The following is a 16365-nucleotide window of genomic DNA, read 5'->3' as shown; positions in this document are numbered from 1 at the left end:
ACTTGATGGCCCTTGCGGTCTCTTCTATGCCCTTACATTATTGAGCAGCGTATTGGTGCGTGCCTGTCTCCCTCGCTAGCCTTGTCATAGCCCCTCAGAAGAGCGGACACAGGAAAGTAACAAGGCGGCGCTACTCCGACCTCGCCCCCACTGTTCACTACTCCACGACTCACGAGGCCACGCCGGGCCACTAGACACACCTTCGGGCGGGAATGTTTACGGGAGAGGAGACGCCCGCCCCCTCAAGGCTCAGCTCTCCGCGCCAGGCGGAAGGAGCAGCTGGCGCTCGGCGTCCTCACGCCCCTCGCCGCCTGCCAGCCCCTTCTGCCAGCGGCGGGAACGCCTGCCTGTTTCCATGCCTGGCGGAGGCGGGGAGGAGGCGGTGGCTCTTTCCCGCCGCCTCCTTTCCTCCGCCCTCCTCGCCCGGGTTTTCCCCTCCCTCCATTCACGAGCGAGAGGAGGAGGAGTCCGGCGGCCACTCCGAGAACCGGGGCGAGCGGTTGTAAGTGAGAAGACGCGGTCGCCCGGGAGGGAGGCGGTCCTGCCGGCTCCAGCAGCGCTCGAGGCGACGTTGCTTCGCTTGCCCCTCCTGTGTGGCCACCGCAGCCGCTCGCCGCCCCAAGCAATCCTTCCCTGCCGACTGCGGCCATCGCTCCAGGGGGAACTTCTCAGGATCGGGGCGCGAGCAAGGTGAGTGCCGAAGCGCTCTCCTCCTCCTCCCGCGGACAGGTCCCCCCTCCCCGCCGCCCTTTCTTTCTCCTTGCTCGGGAATCACCTTGCCCGAGTTGATGCCTGGGAGGGGAGCGCGACCCCCCGCCCAGCGCTCTCCCCTTCCTCTTCCCTTCGCCGGGCGCCTCTGTCCAGCCTGCCCCGGCTGCCTTGTGGCGAGAACGGCGCCGGTGGACATGTGCTTAGGCGCTCAGCCACATGCCAGGCGCTTGGGAGTCCATTTTGCTCAGCGTGGTGCATGATGCAATATTTATGGTCGTGAGCGGGGAGGAGGAGGAGGAAGAAGGCAGGAACACGCGCCCTGGTTCAGGTCGATCGAAGCGGGCGCCGGGCGGGCTTTGGGGTCGCCGCGCCCTCTCTTCTCTTCTCTCCCTCCAGCCTCTCCCCGTCTCTTCCCCACCCCAAACTCTTTCCAAATTCCGCCTCGCCTTACATGGCGCGCTTTTGAGTTCCCAGGGAAGGGCAGATGGTGCTTTCTGTGCAGTGAGTCATCCCTAAAAGCCTCTCCTGCTCTCCGTTATCCTCGCCCGCTTTTGCGCGCTTGGGCCGGCGCTCCCCGTTACCTTTCGCCGCTCGCAAGAGGCGCTCGGCAGGTGGGCGGGCTGCCTGCCTGCCTGCCTGATGCAACAAACCCGAGGATTAAGCGAGCCCGGACGAGCCCGGCTATTTATGGTCAGGAAACCTCTCGCGGTGGCCTGGACAGAAGAGGCATCTCTCTCTAGCAGGAGGTGGACGGGGCAGCGGCTGCTCGAACGCACGTGTTGGAGTTTCTGTTTTTAGGCATCGCCTCCTTTTTAAGGTTCCTTTTCAGTCCCGTTGGATCCGGATCCACTTTTTGCTGGTTTCCTCCTCCTTCCCTTGTGAGCACCAGAATCCAAAGTGGGAATACCGAATTGGGGTTCAAACTGTGGGACAGTCTTCTTTGGTAATAAATAAAGACCTGATTGTATTTGCGTACCCTTTGATTAAGTCGTGGGGCAAGTAAACTAGTTTTGTTGATTTTGGGCACTCGCTTGCCCACCTGTGTAATGGAAATGTGGTTTGAATGTGACGCTCCAGTTCATTTGCTTATATTCGTAATTCCTGTTTGGAGCGAGAAATGGGGGGGCTATCCTGGTGGAGATTTAATTATGCATCTGTATATGTCAGTGTCACTTACTAGAATGTAATGTCACTTACTAAATTACAGCTGATTATTATTGGAAAAAATATCGGGCAGCGGAAGTAAACGTTATCTGTTGGTTTACAGCAAATTCCGGTAAAACCTTCAGCATGAGGCCTTATGGGTCTGGCTGACCCCTTCTGGATGGCCAAGCCGTCCCAAATAGTGAACTCCATTGGTATCTTCATTTGATGCTTATTTTTGAGGGAAGAAAAGAGTGAGATATATTGAGGCAAAACAGTGAAGCTGTGAAATCCATGTGATAACTATGTGAGCTGAATCAAATTAAGGCAACCAGATGGTATTATGCTCCTTCATAACTTGTGTGAAGGGTACATATATATGTAACAGCAACTTCTCAACTTCGTTTATATTTTGTTGACTGGATACTTTCATAGAGTTGGTTTGCAAAGGTTTTGTCATTCAGGAGAAAAATCTGCTCACACCAGCAATGTGGTATACGAGACAGTCTTTTAAAATAGCTTGCAGCAACATGCATAATCTCCCTGTCACAATTAATTAATTAATTAATTAGACGTTATTTATAGTCCGCCTTTCTCACGGAGACTCCAAATGCCTTACACAGTGCAAATCAATGCAATCAGTAGACTGTGACATCCAATAAGCAACGGAATTAGACTAGGTTTACAGAAATGTAAAACAACCTATTAGATATATGTTAATGAAGAAAATGGCCTAACATAAATAGAAGACAACGTGGGAGAATCATTCATACAGCAAATAGATCATGCCTGCTGTCCACAGTGGTCTAGTGCACAGTCTCATTCTTTGTAAAAAGTACCTTCCTGAACTGTTCTGTTGTGATATAGCCCTATTATCTTTATAGAAATGCCTTTCTGAACAATTGGTTGACATAGTTTGCGTAGAAGCAGGAGTTTTCCTGTGCTCCTCAGGCAAACCCGTCCACAAGGTGGGGACCACAACAGAGAATGCACCTTTGTAGGGTGTCACTCCCCAAGCCCTGCAGGAATGAATGAAGATGTGGAAGAAGATGCTGAAACAGTGACCTGAGAGCTGATATCTTCTCTGTCAGCTTATGTAGTTACATAAGCAATGCAGAAGAGAGTGTGAGCTTCCGAATGGTCTGTTTGCATGAAGCTGGTGTGGGTCTTTAAGACACCTGCCAAGAAGGAAGGAAAACAAGAAGAAAAAAAGATGACAGATTCATATGTACGCAGTGACCTGCATTCCCTTTTTTTCAGTTGAACGTAAGGCCTTTTTTATCAGTGGATCTTACTCCCAGGAATATGCTTTTAGGATTGCTGTTTAGTTAACTTTTATGAAATTAACCAGGACTCTGTAGATTGCAACTGTAGACTTGTCTGCCTTCCTGGCTAACTTCTCTGGCTTTCTTAATCTCATTTGATATTCTAGCTGTATCGGTGCAGCCTGGCAGAACCTTCTGCCTTACTCTTCCCTTTGCTATGATTTCCTGAGGTAGATTCAGATGGGTATCCATTCTCCCTCTGAGACAGGAGGACTTCTTGAGTGAGGCAGGGAGGCAGGAACCATTTTTTGTCTTCCACTTGCTGTTTCCTCTGTTGGAGTCACCTTCTTCAGTTCTTTTCCTTCCTCAGACAGGGAGAGCAGCATCCAGAGCAGTCTCAGTTTCTGACTATCCTCTAGATTCATACATCTAAAATTCTGCTTATGCTTTCACTCTTCTAGCCTTTAAACTTCTCTTCTTTATCATTGTCTCTGTTGCCTCGTTGCTTAGTATAGGGGATAGCTGCCATTCTCAGCCCCTTCCTATACTCCCCCCCACCCCCCAACTGCCTGAAATGGTAGGAAATGACTCCGGATATGGCTTCCTCTCAGAGGCTGACATGGAGGACCCCTTAATGGCCGCTGCCCTGGAGACCTTGCAGTGAGCCCAGTTGTGCCCGGGAACCAGCACTCTGGTCAGCCCTCTTACAAGCACGAGAAGAAGAAGCGGTGTCGGTCTCTGAACCCAGAGAGACAGATGGTCACTATCTTGCCTCTTGCCCAAGAAGAAATTGGGATGTCCTTCTGTTCTCAGAGGAGAAGAACCCTTCACAGTAAGTATCCAATGGACTGTTTTGGTCTGAAGCATCAGAAAAAAAGTTAAGAGTCCAGTAGCAGCTTTAAGACCAACGAAGTTTTATTTTTGGTACAGGCCTTCATGCGCATCCACACTTCTTCAGATACGCTTCAGAAGTATAAATGCGAATGAATGCTTATACCAAGAATACAACTTTGTTGATCTTCAAGATGCCACTGGACTCTGTTTTTTTCTGTGATTTCCTACTTAGCCTTTGTTTTTGCTTCCTTCTGAAGTTTTTGATTCAGCTTTCCTCCTGCAATAGTATTTCATCTGATGGCAGCTTTTCTGGACCAGTGACCTTTTGGGAGATGATGCCAACCTTTTTAGGAGATTATACAGACAAAACCCTAAAGCAGGGATGTAATACAGAACCGTCTCCCGCTTGCTCCCTGTCAGATGTATTTGAAACAGCTTCCACGGTGCAGGCTCAATTCTTCCATTGAAAAAAGCACCTCTCCCAAGCCAGGAACAATGCGTTTGCCCTGCCCTAATATAAATTTCAGTCTTCTCCAGTGACTGACCTGTTTGAACTTGTTCTTTGCTGTGGATGAGGTTTAGGTAATTCCCCCTTTGGGAGAAATGGAGTATTCTTAGGTATCCTCAGACCCATAAATGTTCCTAGGAATCATGTGCTGTTTTTAACTACTCCAATTTATGTTAAAAGCAGAAAGAGAGTAGATCTAATGGAGCTACTCCAGAGTTTCAGACTGTGTAAAAGAGGATGAAAGTAAACTCTGTGCTCCCAGAATTTGATCTGAGATCACTATTTGCATAAGTCACAATATTGTATCCTTTTAAATTTCAAAGAAATAGGTATAGCTTCTCTGAAAAATATGCGGTTTTGGTTACTAAGACAATATGTGTAGCATGTCATACAGATGGGTCAAGTCTGGACATCATAGACCAGGGGTCTTCAAACTATGGCCCTCCAGATGTTCATAGACTACAATTCCCATGAGCCCTACCACTTGGCCATGCTGGCAGGGGCTGATGGGAATTGTAGTCCATGAACATCTGGAGGGCCATAGTTTGAAGACCCCTGTCATAGACTAAATATGGTTTGTCTCTGGGAGCATGGATATAGGACTGTATGTCCTATTCCTTTCTCTTTTAGTGCTTACCACTAGCCTTTTCCATTTCATGCTATATTCATAATTTGCTATAAGTGCTAAATCAGGCAACCTCTGATTACTACTAACCACTGTTTGCCCTCAGACCAGATTCTGATCCACAGGCAAACTTGGGTTAGTAGTAGCCATAGTGTTTGCAATTTGGGTGCCATGGCAAACTGTGGTCACTGGAAACAGAAAGTGGGAGGGAAGAAGTAGTCTGAGCCTTAAGGGAATATTCCTGTCATCTGAAATAGGTCACTGTTTTCTTGGATCAAAGTATGTTGCAGTTGTCGATAATCCTATTTAGCTAAGCAGTGTAAAGTTGCAACTCAGAGACTAGTTCATAACATCAAGATAATTGCATTAATGCCCAACCTGTTCCTAAAATGCTTCATATGTTCATACAATTAATTATACTGGTACTACTAAGTGTTTAGAGTTTTCCTGTGTATTATATATTGGTATCTTATGTATGGTGCATCTGGAAAAAACAAATTTCACTTCCTTGGATTGTATAAGCCAAGTATGCTTGTATTTTCTGTATTGTTTGGATATGCAACTGCTGCTGCAAGGACATCTGGGGGCAAACGCCTCCAGGTACTTCTTAATGAGAGTCATGTGGGTAGAGCGGAAAAATTCGCCCTCTACAACTTCTGGAAAGAAGGGGGCGCTGGCTTGGGCCTACAGATTGCATGCAGCCTTGCTCAGGTCTTGCAAACTGAGAGCAGTGGTTTCCTTTGAGTTGATCCGTCTCATGCTCCGTCTTCTCTTCCTGCTGCTTTCAGTTTTTTCTATCATTATTGTCGTTTCCAGTGAGTTTTGTCTTCTCATAATGTGACCAAAGTACTATAGTCTTAGTTTGGTTATTTTAGCCTCTAGGGAGGGTGCATAATTGATTTGATCTGGAACAAAGTTAGAATGGCAGAAATTCTAATGATGAACTTCTTCCCTCTCAGATGTTGGGGGTGGGGCAGTGCTGGCGGGTGGGCGGGCAATCGGGGCATGTTATGAGGATTAGAGGGGGCAGGGAAATAACTATTTACTCCTTGGAGGAAGGATGGGATAAAAATATAATTAAATATATAATATGACAGAAGCCACACCCACTTCCTTGACTGCATTAGCGACAGAAGGGGCGGCCATGATTACTGAAAGGGCTGTGACTTGTTCTGTTTAGTGGTCCAGCTTGCAGTACAGTTGTCTCCACACAGCTGTGTTCCCAAACAGGTTTCTTGTATGTGTGAATGGACCATTGTTCGCATTGCACAATGTGGTTAATTAGTCTGCCTGCTGCTAAAAAAAAAAGATTTTCATCATGAATTTAACCTTCCTTTGTTTTGTGTTCACATACCGGGTAAAGATTTCAGTGCCTGTGAAAAATAGTTGGCAGCGTTGATTAAGTGGGCTGCTCTGAAGCTGAAGCCTCCAGGGGATTGACTCAAAAAGTGTTCAACTGGATTATTTATTTTCATTTATACCATGCTTTTCACCTCAGTCAGGACCCAGAGTACCTTACCTTGTTCTCTTCTCCTTCATCTTGTCCTCACAACAGCCCTGTGGGATAGGTTAGGCTGAGAGTGTGTGACAGGCCCAAGATCGCCAGCAAGGTCCCCTGGAAGAGTGGTGATTCTCACCCAGAGCCTGCAGTGCTGTAACCACTACACCACACTGACTCTTTCACTAGCTTAAGTAAGACTTGGGCTTTTGTCCTTGCCTTGAGTTTAAAAATCCATTTCCTTTGATTTCGGCAGGTTTAGAAAAGTTTGGTCTGTAGAAAACTTGAAATGAATTGGCACAAAACACATTTTTAAAATACAACGTTTGGATTGCCCATCTCTCTCAGTTTATTTATTCAGTAACAAAATTTCTACCCCACCTTTCTGCCTTCACAAGGGCCACCAAGGCCGCCAGCAATTTGAAATAGCTGTGGTAAAATCACCTAGTTGCGTTCTGCCAGACGCTTGCAGTGGTCTCTTGAGTATTGTTGAGCTTCATTTCCCAATGAATTCCGTTTGCCTCTCCTCTCTTATCGCTCCATACATTGGATTGGTTTGCAGTACATCGGGGACCCCAGTATGGTACCCACTACCAACTTTCTTGTTGCCTGCCAAAGGTTTTTAGAAAATGGGTGGGGCCGAGTGGGCAGAGGCAGAGCTACCAGGGGCGTGTGCGCACGCCTGGGTGTGTGTGAAAAATTGCGCCCCCTGCGGCGACCCCCACCCCCACACTTACCTTAGTGAAACAATGCAGGCTGGAGAAGTGGTCTGTTCCCTTCAGGCTGAAAATGGCCTGGTGGAAACTACATTTCCCAGGAGACTTTGCGACCCCCGGGGTCTCATGGGAAGTGTAATTCCCACCAGGCAGTTTTCAGCCGGAACCTCCCCTTACCTTTTCCAGGCTGAACTAAGGTAAGGGGGGGCGGGGAGGCAGGGGGCGGGGGGGGGGGCGCATAAAAACTGGCCCAGCTACTCCTCTGCTGGTGGGGCTTTTGCCCAGCAGGACTTCTGATTGGCAATTGCCGTCTGATTTGCAGTGCATTTTAAGAAGTTGCTTCTGCAGCAGTGCTTTCTCAGTGCAAGAATTTTCACTACATAACTGTAGGTGTGCGTTAGAAAATACCTTTAAAATAAATATGTTCCTTTTAAATGCTAACATCAAGAAGAAGGATTCAGAAATTAGGGAGTGGTTTATACTTTTTGCTTGGTGTCACTACGTATCGTCAAATTATCTGGCTCAGATCTTTACTGAATTCTAGAAAATTCCGCATAGTGTGTTGGCTTTTTGACAAAGATAATAAAAAGTTAAAATACAAATGAACAGGATCTTGTTATCTGACTCCATCATACATGTTTCCTTTCAAGTGCTGTGGTTTAATTTTCACATTTTTGATCTGCTGCTAAAACAAAAAATTACTTGAGTTATTAAAATTTTTTTCCAGTGAATCTTATTAATTTTTGTGAATTCATCTCTTCTGACCACAAAGGAACTTTAAACCTTTTGCATAAGAAGTATACTTATGAACTTCATTATGATAAAAAATAGTGAGAAATATGTTTTATAAGCTAAGAAGTTTGTTTCCCCAAATGCTTATTTCACTTCACTGGTTTCTGCTAAGTAGGACCTGATTCATCACTCATTTTCTGTAAGGTTACATTGCAGTGTTAAGTTTCTTTGGGTTAATACATTGACTGAAATAACTTGTTTAAATACCTAATCCTGATAGACTCTTGAGTAGGTTCATTCCTGTGACATAATTACTTTATTAATCACTTTTTGTGTTTCTATTTGAGCTGCTATTAAATAACGTCATATAATAGTATTTTATTCTCTGATTGTGTGGGGAGAAAGTTCCAGGGTCATGATAATCGGAGGTGAATCATTATTATAAGGAATACATTGCTGAAAAGATAAGAGTAGTAGAGATGGCTTGTAATACCAATAGCTCTCATGTGCAGTTCAACAGTGTTTCAGTGTACATCTTTGTATCCATGTTATGATCTGGAATGCCTGTGGTCTAATCCTTGTCTCGCCAGCCTGGCAGAATTTTTGTGAGAATAAAATGAGAGACAGGTGAATGATGTGTCCTGAGCTGTTTGATGGATGTGGGATAAAAGTGTGCTAAATAAACCTCCCTGTGTGTATGATCCGCAGTAGTAGAGAAAGATGTCATGGCAGCGGTTGACCTGGCCTCTCCATTCTTTATGCAGTTAAGAGCACACAGTCATTAAGATAACGTTTGTCTGAGTATACAGGAAAGTCTTATTTTCCTCCAAATATCATGACTTCTAATCAGTTTTAATCGATATAAAGAAACGAGTTCTTTTGTCAAGACTTGTTCTTAGTCAGGCCTTATTAAATGTTGAGGTATAGAAGAAAGATGGCTTCCCACCCACCAAGAAAGACTAAAAAGTCTCCAGACCAGGCCTAGATAGTTTCCATTTTGCCAGTTACTAAAACCACTTCTTATGTTTGGTTTTCTCTAGGTATGCTGGCATAACAACAGATTAGTAGAATGCCATGTTTTCAAAGCAAACACAAAATCAAACTACCATACAAGGGAAGACTTGGCTGGTTTAAGAAGTCATCTTCAATTGTACATGTAATAGCTGTGCACATGACTTGTAGTGTAGGTAGATGTAAATGTGTATTGCTGCAAGGAAAGAGTGACTGTGCTTTTATGTCCAGAAGCAGTCTGGTGGGACTGAATAATGAATAACAGCAAATTTGAGCAATGCTTTCTTTGTCACAGGGCTTGAATTGGAAGATGCGTCAAATTGAAGCATGACTAACAATTAACATTAGATTGCAAATAAAGTATAAGTTTTGGTATTGGGGAATATGTGTTGGATCTTGACATTAGCTATATGGGTGTGTGCATTGGGAATATAGGATTACTTTTTATAAATATCTGCTGGCTAATAATGTTCTGCCCCATAATGAACTAGTGGTAAGAGTTGGAGAAACCATTTTAACTCAGTATACAAATTTTGGAGCCTCTTATTGAAACAGAAAAGGGAGGGAGTGTGATTTTATGTGATGTGAATATATATGAGAATATATTGGACAATACAAGGATATTTTCATTTGTTTATCATATTTTGTGATATAGAATATATTGAAAAGAAAGCCCAGTGTATGAAATGGAAGAGGGGTTAAAACTGTCAGATACCATAAGAGTTATAGTCCTTTTTATTCAAGAAGAGGTTGCTGCTTTTACTCAATCTGAAAACAGCACCACAGCAGTATTTTATATCATAGATGACCTTTGCCACCTACACTACAGGAAGTAGAATGTATTGGCATTGATACCAAAATAAGGCAGATTTCTTCCATAAGTGGTGGATCTGCAATAGGTTTGTCCTGTTTTGGCATATGGTCACCTGTACCATTTAAGCAATGTTGACTATTTTGTTATCTTTTAATCCATTTCCCCCATCTAAATGTTATTAAAGGCATGGCTGCAAAGACTAGAGTAGTAGAGATGGGCACACACCCCCCACCCCCGGATGTACGGAAGTTAGAATGAGTTAAGAAATTAATTTGAATTGTTTGTGGTAAACTTGACTGTTCGCAAGAATTAATAGGAAACACAGATGGTTAAAGCAGGGTTTCTGGTATCAGTCTGTATTATGAAATATGATTTTGTGCTGATATGAATGTAGATTTGTTATTTTTGTCTTACACATGAAGCTGTCTTATAATAAATCAGAAGAAAGGTGCATTGGAAAAGTATATATAAACAAAGAGAAAGCACTCTACCTGGACTACACACTCACAAAAGTAGTGAAATAATAATAAACCAAGTATATTAAAGGTGCAAACATGTTTAAAGAGCAATATACAACAGCCAAAAATACAAAAGGACCAAAATCCTTATGCCTGCGTCAAAAAGACTTCACAATATAAGAACAAAGAATCACAAGGCTATCAGACTGTATGTAAATCCTTTCATAAGCATCAAGACTGCATGCAGTATAAATAAAGGATCTGCAATAATACTGTGCAGTCTTTTTGATGCAAACATAAGAATTTTGTATTATTGGCTGTTGTATATTGCTTTTATACAATTTTTGCCCCTTTCATATACTTGGTTTATTATACTGAAGCAGATCATTAATTTGCCAATGTCAGTATTGTTTACTCTGGCAGGGAGTAGCTCTTTAGGGTCTTCTTGATCCTTTTTACTGGAGCTGCCAGAGGTTAAAGTTGGGATGTTCTGTATGTAGAACAGAAACTGTGCCTCTTAAAAGAAGCTCTGTTGAATAGATGTTCAACTTTAAATTAATTGCCTTATGCTTCACTAGAATTAGTTGTAAGAGATGTTGTTTCAATTATATTGGTGTATGAAACATTTTTTTCATGTACCCTTGTGGTACAGGTTTCATCTGTGGTAAATAAACGTCAAGAAAATTATTTGGGTAACATGTCGGTTCATTGCTTCTAAATGCTACCCTTAAGGTCTTTTATTCTATCCTTTTGATAACCTTTTAACGCTTTTTAATCACCTAATAAGTGTAATGTTTCCTACAAACTTCAGCATATCTTCTCATGTTTACATTAATACTGTTAGCTTGCAAGCAGGCTTTTATTTTATGCATCTGTGTGTTTGCAGTATACTTTATGCACTCTTACAAATAATCAATGGTTATCATGATTGATAGGCAGGCTACCTCCAAGTTTACTTTTTGAGACCTTTTTTAACACCCTGGTACGACATCCCTCTCTCTTTCAGCTTTTTGGACAGCTATTGCTGTTCATTAAAGTTATTCTCCAGTAAGCAGAGTACAAACAAAGCCATTTCTTCTCCAATTTGAGCTGTACAGGACTCCCTCCCAAACTATTCCCTATCAGTAGATCTCCAAAGTAAAACTCAGGCATGGAATTATCTGTAACTTGAGTTACTGATCCGTTGATTGCTGCAGTTTTTAAGAGAGCATATGAGGGTACCCTCAACAGAAAAAGATAAAATGTGATTTGTCCCAGGTCTTTCCCCCCTTTTTGCTTAGAAACTCTTTATAGCTATTTAAAGGATATTACAAAATTAAATGAGTTATAAGACACTTTACAGGAGGGATACGATTATTTCTTTGTGTGGGGATTTGCCTCCTGACTATATTCTTACCACACTGAATGACACTCTGCAGAAGAAGGAAAGCATTCTTTAATCCTGTCAAGAGTTTTTTCCTTGTTACATAGCCAGTGTTGAGTATAAAGTCTGTGAAGTAAAGTAGTAAACTTGATCCTGTTAAGTCACACTAAGCCATAATGCAGAAATAGATCATTGTTTGGTTGCTTGGCACTGGCATTCTCAGCGGTTGTACAGTTGGGGAAAACACAAAAGTGTAAATGCTCCTTCTTGAGAGTTCTGTTAGCTTTTGGTTCTGCTTGGTGATTTCTCTGCTTTCAAGTCTTTGTGTGCAGAGGGTCTGTGCATGCAAATTAGAGCACTTGTTCCATTATAGCTCGTAAGTGCAAGGAAAAAACTGATGGAAGAAATATGATGGAGTTGAGAACATCTCTATTTGAAGCAGTTCTCATAATAATTCTAATTCAGTAAAGTTCCAAAACAGTGTTGCACTGAGCAGATATTTATTTTAAATTCCAGTGATCCACAGATTATGGATGGTTCACAAACCGTGTCAATATGTGAGATTGGATTATGTTGGTTTTGTTAAACATTTGCCATTGTGTAGCATATATGAATAGAGTTTGGCTGAGAAATGGGGTGAAAAATCTAAGTAGATCTCCAAAGTAAAACTCAGACACAAAGTTGTCTGTAATCTGAGTTGCTGATCCTTTGATTAGATTATTATTGAACCCCTTTGTATATTTTACCCTGTAAGAGATGTTATTCTTAGGACTTCTTGATAATTGTGTAAAATGCAATTGTTAGGAACCTGGGATCTTCACTGAAAAAAGTGTTATAAACATAGCGATTGCTTTTCCGGGCCTGCATGAGAATCAATGTCCTTTTTGTTTTGGTAGGAGTATTTGTGTGATGGGTCTATTCCACCATCTTTCTAATGAGAATGCTGAAAGCTTCTTTGAAACTATCCTTTTTCTTTTCTAGAGGATTATGAGCCTGCCAATAAAAACTCCACTCTGTCCTCTCATTATCTTTAGTTAACTTCTTCTCCTTGTAATCTCATTGTCCAGTAATGCCAATTTAGCCAATTTGTAAGAACTTGTGGTACTTGGATTATTGGTTTTCATGGTGGTTTTACTACATGATCAGATATTTCATCCTGCCTGAACATTTGTTAAAACTCTATAAACTTGGGCCCAGCTGTGTATCACTATACACAGCAGGTTGGAATTTATATGCTTGGTGGTCCCTGTGTAGAAAAATTGTTTCCTCATAAAAAACCCAGCATGTTGGATAAGGATTTTCTATGTGTGTGTGTGTGCTGTCAACAGCTAACTTACGGTGAAAAGATTCTAGCCTGGTCTTATTCCTGGCGTTTTTATGTGTGGCAGAGAATTCACTCACAGAGGGTTTCTACATTAGTTAGCCCAGATGATTCAAGTTACTACCGTGATGAGGACTGGGCCTGAACTGCTGCACCTTTTTGGTACTGCTACAGTACATGTTGATTTGTAGAACCTCCCACATATTTAGTGATGGCCTTTAACAAATAAAGTTGAAATGTAAAATTGTATTGAGTCTGCTTATTCTCCTGGAGGCGGCTCTGGGCATCTTGGATGGGTGGTTTCCCAACTCTTCTTCAGGGAGGCAGGAAGTTTGATTTTCTACTTCCTGTGGAAGGGTTGGTCCTCCATCTTAGACCCCAATATTTTTCCTGCCTCAACAGGGAGAACAGGTATCTCACTGGACTCTGAGCCAGTGCAGATTTTTTATTGGCAAGCATTCTTTGTTTTTTCCAATTTTCAAGGGCTTTCACAGCCCTTGCATCAGAAGTTGGCTGGGGATTATATATCTTATACTCTATTAGTGAAGTTGGCCAAATATGAGGACACTTAAATCTGGTGACTGCAGCTATAAACAAACAAGACAGATCTTTCTATAAGCCTGAAAAATGGCCCAGATTTGCAGAAAAATCTGAAACCTAAAAAAAAATTGGGGGTTTGAAAATACCAAAATGATAAAAGAAATTTCTGTAGCTTTAAAAAATGGAAGCCCTCAGTGGCAGTTGTTTGGCAACCACAGCACTCTGTGCTTCATTTCTGTCAGTAAAAGGCAGAGCCCTTTCCAGGGCTTTTTTTGCCTTTGAGGGAGGACCGGTTAGGGTCAGACTTGGCATAGCCCCTGGATGACTTGATACCACCCTATTGCAAGACTGATTTAGGCCTGGCTGCTTGCTACGCTTTAGAACAGGGGTCTGCAACCTGTGGCTCTCCAGATGTTCATGGACTACAATTTCCATCAGCCCCTGCCAGCATGGCCAATTGGCCATGCTGGCAGGGGCTGATGGGATTTGTAGTCCATGAAGATCTGGAGAGACGCAGGTTGCAGGCCCCTGGACTATATCACGCCTCGTTGCCTTTCTATTCTACACGGAGCCCCTTTTAAAAAGAGTATTTTTTTTCTTTTAGATTTTAAAAATTGGTTTCTAAATATATACAGGTTGAATCAGTTAATTAGTACAATTAATCGACTTTGTTTTAAGCTAATGACACCGCTGTGGGAAAAAAATACAGCCACGCTGGTATGGGTTTCATGTTTACCACTCTGTTCTCTGCAGGTCAGTACCTGATCTGTTGATGAAGAAGCCAGAGGCGACCAAATTACCTTATTAGTCCCATTACTCACTTTTGGCTCTTCTTTGCAGCATGGTTGACCTCTTATGCAAACAGTATTTACTTTGGGGTTTTGTGGGGTTTCCGGACTGTATGGCCGTGTTCCAGTAGCATTTTCTCAGGAGGAGGGAAAGGGGAAATAATATGTAGAGGGGGATACAGGAGAAATTAATGTCCCCCTCACAAGTCATTGAGGGTTCTCTACCATGCAGGTGGGCATGGCCCTGTGGTTGGCATTTCACAACTGTGGTGTAGTTTTCTTCTAACTAAGAAAACTACAGCACAGTTGTGCAATGCCAACCATTGTGCAATGCCAACCATTGTGCAATGCCAACTGTGGGGGTGGGAGGTGGGGGGGTGTTAAGAAAGAGGAACAGATAAAGGTAGACTGGTTGTTTGGTGGGAGGAAGACGAGGAAGCAGGAAAGGGGGAGAGGCTATAAAGGCTTTTACGAAGGGGAAATGAGGTACCCCTACAAATTCATGTGGATTCCTGCTTGTGAACCTGTTATAGGGCGAATCTCATGATTTCACTGAGCAAAGTTCAAAGCCTTTCTCCAGTGATTCATCTACTCCATCTTGCCCTCCACAGTGCATGTTTTGGTTAGTTCTACAGTGCACTGTCTGATCTATTTTGTAAGTTCCATGGGGCAGGCAACATTTTTTTTGGGCTCTGTTTTGTGTTTGACAAAGCACTATGTATCTTACCAATGTTATATTAATCAAATTCTACTTAATAACTCACTTCTCCAAGGTGTGAAGGGAAAAGATAAAAACTGATAAGGCTTTGGATATTTTTGGTTGAAGATCCTTTTGTGCGTAACCATTTGTATTGACACAGCCAACCATAGAAGAGGCTTGTTTATAGAATTTCTGAACATTCCATTTTGAGTCAAAATTCTTCCCACTCCCACTGAGTTTTGGGAATCAACCTCACAAACTGGGTCTCTTTTTAGATGGCAGCTACCAAGGAAAATGAAACCACCTCCTTTGGTTGACCATTGTTTTATAGACAACAGCTTTATTCAGCTGCACATTTTGGTCTGTATACTGGATGTGTCAGGGGCCCTATGGAAAGTACAGTTTGTTGTGATGGTGTAATTTAAAAATCATAATCTGTAAAAGGATGATATGGAAGTTACACAACCAGTTATAGATGTGGGTCCGTGTTTAGATTTCCAATCTTAATTGTTCCTTGTAGCATTTCTGTAGGTTATAAAATAAGCAACCTCAAATTATATCCTTGAAGTCTCTACGTTGAAGTAGCTACACGCTGTATTTTAAAATTGTTGCCAACTGCAGAATAACTGCAACTGCAATAGTCTTGAGTTTGTCATACCACAATTACTTCTGTGTTTTTCTTCTTTCACCCTAAATGAAAGCAGTTGCATAGTGGCTAAGAGCAGGTGCACTCTGATCTGGAGGAACCGGGTTTGATTCCCCACTCTGCCACTTGAGTTGTGGAGGCTTATCTGGGGAATTCAGATTAGCCTGTTACACTCCACACATGCCCATCTGGAGTGACCTTGGAGCTAGTCACAGCTTTTTAAGACTCCCAGCTCTGGCCCACCTCACAGGGTGTTTGTTGTGAGGGGGGAAGGGCAAGGAGATTGTAAGCCCCTTTGAGTCTCCTACAGGAGAGAAAGGGGGGATATAAATCCAAACTCTTCTTCTTCTTCTTCTTCTTCTTCTTCTAAATAGATTCACATCTTAAAAATGTGAAGTTAGCATGGACATTTGTAAATGAGTCATGCAGAATTAGAGATCTGGAATTGGTTGCTTATTGAACTTAATGACAAAGTTCGGTTTGTTGCTGTGTTATGTGAAGAATGGTCCTGAGATTTATTTATTTGTTTCTGTCATGGATACCCCACCCTTTCCCCTGAAGATATGGAACAATGGCATAGGGCAGTGGTGGCGAACCTTTGGCACTCCAGATGTTATGGACTACAATTCCCATCAGCCCCTTCCAGCATGGCCCAGTTAAGGCTTGCTGGAAGGGCTGATGGGAAATGTAGT

The 16365-nt window shown here is 42.7% G+C and overlaps 1 protein-coding gene across 1 annotated transcript in view; it reads left to right on the top strand.

Moving 5' to 3' along the window:
* The first annotated feature begins 421 nt into the window (after positions 1-421).
* The window catches only part of SLC7A1 (solute carrier family 7 member 1), a 48191-nt gene continuing 32247 nt past the window's right edge, over positions 422-16365 (top strand). Inside the window, exon 1 of the mRNA XM_048495509.1 lies at positions 422-690. The gene's annotated coding sequence lies outside the window, so the exon portion shown is untranslated. The remainder of the gene's footprint in view (positions 691-16365) is intronic.

This window comes from Sphaerodactylus townsendi, linkage group LG04 (genome assembly GCF_021028975.2).
Source record: "Sphaerodactylus townsendi isolate TG3544 linkage group LG04, MPM_Stown_v2.3, whole genome shotgun sequence".
Classification (NCBI taxonomy): Eukaryota; Metazoa; Chordata; class Lepidosauria; order Squamata; family Sphaerodactylidae; genus Sphaerodactylus; species Sphaerodactylus townsendi.
Note: the sequence above shows the minus strand (reverse complement) of the source record. Positions and strands in the feature narration are given on the sequence as shown.